Below are 7396 nucleotides of genomic sequence, written 5' to 3'. Positions count from 1 at the left end.
CTACCTAAGGAGCCCTGTTGTCTCTGCAGGTTAGGCATTGAACTGCTAATCTGAAGGTGATTTGAGATAAATGAGAATGTCTGCTCCTATAAAACCTAAGAGTCTCAGAAACATTGTAGAGGTTCCTTATGAGTCAGAATTGACTCTATGTCATTGGATAATGAAACTACCTAATTCACAACATATGCATTATTTCTTTAAATAGTTCTTTAAGTGATAATTATTAAATTATCTGTTCTCTGAATATTGATCAGTATTAGTATTACCTAGACTTTTGAAACATGCAAAGTGGGCCAATCCTGACAAAAACTTATCCCTATGCTCATAATATCTTTATACTATTCTTATAAAATTGATTTTGATTGTGAGGAGAATCACTATAAAGCAAACTATTTTAAATGACACCTCTCCCAGAGCCTCCATTAACTCTTATCTCCTTTTGTTCACTGTATTTTCCTACCTACATCTGTGTATTTGTTTGCATGTTAATTGCAGAGCAAGACTGTCTTGTTTCCTCCTTTATCTTTATCCCAAGAATAAAACCTGGCAAACAGAATGTACTCTACAAATATTTGTCAAATGAATGAATCTGTGAAACTAGAAAATTCGCATACATCGAAGCTGCTATTTCTCAATGAGGCTGAATAAATGAGATATCTTAGTCACTACAGTCCTTTCATTCTGAAAAGGTCATTGAATAAATCTTTTGTTTAATTCCCTGTAGTTATGTATGCAAAATGACTGCCTAATGCAAAGGACTCAACATTTACTAGCAAGTAGTAGAATCTTTTACACTCTGCTCAGTGGCCATGTAAATACTGTGTATCCAATTGTTATTGGACTATTTTGTTTTTATTGTTAAGTGCTGTCCAGTTGGTTCCGACTCATAGAAACTCTGTATAGTGTTTCTGAGGATTAGCTAGTGGGTTTGAACCAGCTGCCTTGCAGTTAATAGTCCTGTGCTTATTCGACAACACTATTGTTGTTGTTGAGTGCCATCAAGTAGGTTCCAACCCATAGTGAGCCTGTATAGGGTTTTCGAGGAGCAGCTGGTGAGCTTGAACCACCAACCTTGAAGTCCAAACAACTTTGCAGTCCAGCACATTACCCCACAGCACCACACCAGGACTCAAATGAATTATAGTTGCATTAATATGTATTTTTTGCTACATTCCTCATAGCAGTGATCATATTTAATAAAATTTTCCTTTTTAATGGGACCTTACATATACTCATTTGTAGTTTCTAAGTGGTACAAACAAGGTCAGATACTAACTAAAAGGTTCTTGTCCATCTAGAGACACCTTGAAAGAAAGCCTTAATCTATTTCTAAAAATTAAGCCATTGAAAACTATGGTGAACAATGTTACTCTGACACACATAGTCACCATGAGTTAGAATCTATAGTAATTGGGCTTTATCATATCCTTTCACTATATAAATATATATGTACGTATATAAGAACTTTACGAAATAAATAGATATATATATATAAAGAATGGAAAGAATATATATATAAAGAATGGAAATAAAGATAACGGAATTTCTTCACTAGCCTTTTGAATTTTCCTCATACAACTGAGAAGTTTATCTTTTCCATTCATTTATCTATCCCCTGTACCTGGAATCATGCCTAGAAAATATGTGAGTTTCTAATTAATATTTGTTGTGTTACTAAATGAACACAGTTTACACTTAGCCAAAGTGAATGAAGATTCTTCTTTGTGATTAGTTTCCACCTATATAACTATTTTTTAGTAAACTTTTATTTTTGCCATATTTTTTTACCCACATTCCTTTAACAAGTACATCATGGAAGAATGAGCACTAGATTGGAAATCATGATCATATTTCTGGTTCAGACCCTTCCCCTTTTTAAATATAAAACATTTCTCTGGAATTTGTTTTCCTACAATATAAAAAAATAAAATAAAAGTAGCTGTTTGACTCTATATGATTACTTTTCAAATCTAAAATTATATGCTTTCATCAACTTTCACCAATGAGGTATATTTTAATACACATCTGTTTTAGAGACAATTTGTAGACTAATATGCATGTGAACACCCTCTCATGTGTGTCACTAGAGCATGTCTCTCAATTATTCAAAGCCTTGCAAAGATTCTATCTTTCTTGCTTGTCTACAATCATGGTTATATAGTATTACCATAATTGTAAATTTAAGGGATAATGATTGCACTAAAGTTATTAATCTTAAAATATATTAACTATTTGGAAGGAACAGATGACTTAACTTACATATGCGGAGTCTTATCTATTTGGATGCTACTGAATGAAACAAGAGTCATGTAATATACTTCCAAGCCAGATTCTGTTCTAAATTGAAGAGCTCAATCCAACTACAAAATGTGAAGGCTAATATTACAAGGGTATTGTACTAATTAACATAGTTCCCATCTAATTTTAGCAGGAGATTTTAAGACAATGAACACTATTAGCCAGTCAATTGGTCACATTATCTAGCAACATTTTATCATATAAAATGACCAACATCTTTATTAAAGACACCATTAAAGAAGAGTTGTCAATAGAAAATTATATTCCTTATTATGATTTATCTAAGGAAAAAAATTGAATGAAGGCTCCAGTATATAAAATAATATCTCTTTTTTTCCTACATCTAATATAAAAATAATTAATGTTTTAATCCTCTTTATCTCGATAATGTATTCTATGAGTTTGGGCTTAAAGTTTAAGAGGAAAATTATTTCTATGTAATTCATATGTGTTTCCATTTTTTTAAAAAATATGTCTGCTTCCTTTTTCTACTAGAATAATTTAAATGGACCATTCCCATTTCTTTGCTTACAGAATCCTGACTGTGTTCAATAACCCTTCTGAGGCTGTAAAATAAATCGCAGCTACTTAGACATATATTAGTCTAAACCAGTCATGGTAGTCCAATGCTTTTTACAAATACATTAGTTTATAAATAGGTTCAGGATATCAATATGAGATTTTCCTTTTTTCATTAATTCTTTCAACAATCATTTTTTAGTCTCTCCTATGTGTCAGGCTCTGTGCATTCCTTCCATCTTCTTTTGATGCTTCCTGTGCATTACCCATTGAATTCATCCAAAACTGTATCCATTAAATCCTTCAATATTGCAAGTTGAGGCTTTAATTATTTCTTGTTCTTTCACACTGAGAAATGCTCACTGTATTCTTCCCCCACTTTTTTTTAACTTCATGTCTTTACACATTTAATTATATAACTTGACTTTGTCTTCTTTAGTTTCCCTTTGAAAATTTCTATTTAGCTCTTTAACTTCTTCACTTCTTCCATTCACTTTAGTTTCTCTAGGTTCAAGAGCAAGTTTCAGTCTCTTTTGAAATCCATTTTAGTCTTTTCTTTTTCTTGTCTTTTTAATGACCTTTAGTTTTCTTTCTGTATGATGTTCTTGTTGTCATCCCATAACTCTTCTGGTCTTCAGTCATTAGTGTCTAATGTATCAAATCTGTTCTTGATATGGTTTCTAAATTCAGAGGTAACATAAGATCAAGAACTGATCGTACAGATGAAAGTATACAAGCTACATTGAAGACATTAATTTCAGGAATTGACAGAACACAAATGAAAATGCTTCAACAAACTGATACAGAATTGGAGGTTCTCACTCATCTATCAAGAAATTGGAAGACAGCTACCTGGCCAACTGATTAAAAGATATCCATATATGTACTCATTCCAAAGTAGATGCCACAGTAGAATGCAGAAATCATTAATCAATATCATTAATGTCACATGAAGATAATGTAAAATTTGTTGCAAGAGTACATGGACAGGGAACTGTCAGAAAATCAAACTAGATTCATAATAAAATGTGGAATGAGTGATATCATTACTGAAATCAGATGGATCTTAGCTGAAAGCAGGGAATATCAGAAAGATGTTTAGTTGTGTTTTATTCACTATGCAAAGACTTTCAACTGGATAGACTATTACAAACTAAGGATAACTCTTTGAAGAAATGGTATTCCAGAATAGTTCTCATGAGGAATCTGTATACAGACCAAGAGGTAATTATTAGGACAGAGCAAGGGGATACAGAATGTTTTATAATCAATAAAGTTGAGCACCAATGTTGTACCTTTTCACCATACTTATTTAATCTGTATGCTGAGCAAGTAATTTGAGAAGCAGGATTATATGAAGAAGAACATGGCATCAGTATTGGCTGAAGACTCATTAACAACCTATGATATGCAGAGGATATAACTTTACTTGACAAGAGTGAATATGACTTGAAATATTTACAGATGAAGATCAAAGACAGCAGTCTTTAGTCTAGATTGTACCTAAATGTAAAAAAACAAAAATTCACACAATTGTACCAATAAATAACATCATGATCAGTGGAGAAAAGATTGAAGTAATCAAAGACTTGATTTTTTTATAGCTTTTTTTTATTTATTGTTTTTTATTTAAGGTTTTTATTGAATACTTCATTTTGTTTGGATTCACAATCAATACTCATGGAAGTAGCAGTCAAGAAATCAAAGGACATACTATATTAGGCAAATCTGCTGCATAAAACTTTCTTAAATATTTACGATCAAAGGTAGCAGTTTGAGGTATTTTCAATCACCTCATAGGAATGGGAAATTTGGACAGTGAATAAGGAAGACCATATAAGAATTGATGCATTTTAATTATGGTGTTGGAGAAGAATATTAAAAACGGCATGGACTGTCAGAAAACAAACAAACAAATTTGTCTTGGAAGAAGTACAGCAAAATGCTCCTTAGAAGTGAGGTGAGACTTTCTCTATCATATTTTAGACATGTTATCAGGAGGGACCAGTCCCTGAAGAAAGACCTCATGCTTGGAAAGTGAAGGTTCAATCAAAAAGAGGAAGACTCCTACAAGATGGGTTGGCACAGGGGCAGCAGCAATGGGTTCAAGTCTAACATTGATTTTGAGGATAGCACAGGCCCCAGGCAGTGTTTTAGTCTGTTGTATATGGGTTTGCTATGAGTCAGAATCAACTCAAGGACACTGACAACATGTGTCAGGTGTTTTTTTTTTTTTTAATGGTAATACAGAGACATTTTAGATTCATTTTTCCATAGAGTTTATACTTAAGGGAAAAGAAAGAAACAAGGTAAACAAATCAATCCATTCAGCATATCTCAGGGAGGGAAATATTCTAGGAAGAAAATTAATGCAATATAAAGGGATGGAAATGTAGGAAGGACACTCTTTTATATAATTTCATCAGCAAAACCCTCATGTTAAGTGACAATATAAGTTGTACCTGAAAATTTAGGGAAAAAAGAATGCAATTGAATATCATTTTATTATCTGTAAATACTATGTGACCATCAAAGGAGCAGTCAAGAAATTAAACAATGTATTACTTGATTTTTAAGGGAAAATCATTGTTGGAGATCTCTTAAAAGTTTTAGAAAACAAAAATTAAATATGATGACTACATTGTGTCGGAATGTTTTAAATCACCTTATATATAGTTGAAAGTTGGTTAGCATTTTTCATTATCCAAATTTCACGAGCATATTTAAATTAAAAAACAAAACAAAAACATAACCCAATCAAAAAATGGGCACAGGATATGATCAGACACTTCACCAGGGAGGAGATCTGGCGGCCAACAAACATATGAAGAAATGTTCATGATTAGAGAGATGCAAATCAAAACAACAATGGAATATCGTCTCACACCAGCAATAATAGCAAAGATCAAAAAAGTTGAGGACAATAAATGCTGGCAAGGATGTGGAGAGACTGGGACACCCTGCATTGCTGGTGGGACTGCAAAATGGTCCAACCTTTCTGGAAAGCAATATGGCGCTTCCTCAGAAGGTTGAAAATAGAAATACCATTTGATCCAGCAATTCCTCTACTTGGTATTTACCCAGAAGGAAAATGAGCCACAACACGGGAAAATATATGCACACCAATGTACATAGCTGCACTATTTACAATAGCAAAAAGATGGAGACTATAAATGTCTATAATCATACACTGACAGAAAACTTCCAAAGTGCCCATCAACTGAAGAATGGATAAACAAGCTGTGGTACATACATACAGTGGAGTATTATGCTACCTTGAAATATAACAAGGAAGCTGTATGCCACTTCTTAACATGGATGAACCTTAAGGATATTATGTTGAGTGAAATTAGTCAGTCACAAAAGGAAAAATACTGCATAGGGCCACTACTGTAAAAGACTAAGAAAAAGAACCCATACTAATCCACTAAAGAGAATTCTTAGCTGGTTGCTAAGACTTAGGGGTAGGGTTAGGGGCGGGAAGGAAAGGTGGAGCACAGGGCAGGGAACAGACATAGGATCATTTGTGTGTTAGGGAGGGGGTATTGGAAGAGAAAATTGGGAGAACAATTAGACAGGTATGAATGGGCTAAATGGGACAGAGGTAAAAAATTATGTAGGGACAGCTTTAGAACAACAGGGTTCTGGGATACAGAGACTGAGATATGGTTGGAATGGGAAAAGGAGGGGAATAATGTTAAGATGCTTGGCTGTCGTTTGAACCTTGGTTATCCATGCATTATATTACAAAACAGACACTGGAGGGGAAGAGAAAGGAATAGCCAGAAATATCACCATAGAAAGCTTATCAATCCGTTGTCTCCCTATAACTGATTGGAATGCTTAAAATGTGGCTACAATGTGAAGGAGATTTCCTGAGGAGCCTCTGCATTACATAAGACTATAGGTGGAAGCCCGAACCACATCCAGACCTTCAGAGACCGGAAATCTTCCACTTGAAAGGACAAGCAGACCAGCCTAGTTGTTGTTGTTGTTGTTGTCAGGTGCCATCGAGTCAGAACAGACTCATAGCGGCCCCATGCACAGCAGAACGAAACAATGTCCAATCCTAGGCCAACCTCACTACTGCTGCCACACTTGAGTCCATCAATAATGCCACCTGGCCAATCCATCTCATTAGGGGTATTCCTCTATTTCTCTGACCCTCCACCTTACCCAGCATGACATCCTTCTCCAAAGTATGAGAGACGAAGCTTAGCCATCTTGTCCTCCAAGGAGCACTCTGGCTACACTTCTTCCAAAACAGATCTATTGGTTCTTTTGACAGTCCATGGCACTTTCAGTATTCTCCTCCAACACCACAACTCAAAGGCATCAATTCTTCTACCATCTTCCTTATTCACTGTCCAGATTTCGCATCTATACGAGGTTATTGAAAATACCATGGCATGGGTCAGGCGCACCTTAGTCCTCAAGGTGACATCTCTGCTCTTCAATCCTTTAAAAAGTTCCTGTGCAGCAGATTTGCCCAATGCAATACATCGTCTGATCTCTTGACTGCTGCTTCCGCGAGTGTTGATAGTTGATCCAAGAAGAATGAAGTCCTTGACAACTTCAA

This window comes from Chrysochloris asiatica, unplaced genomic scaffold (assembly GCF_000296735.1).
Source record: "Chrysochloris asiatica unplaced genomic scaffold, ChrAsi1.0 scaffold00170, whole genome shotgun sequence".
NCBI lineage: Eukaryota > Metazoa > Chordata > Mammalia > Afrosoricida > Chrysochloridae > Chrysochloris > Chrysochloris asiatica.
Note: the sequence above shows the minus strand (reverse complement) of the source record.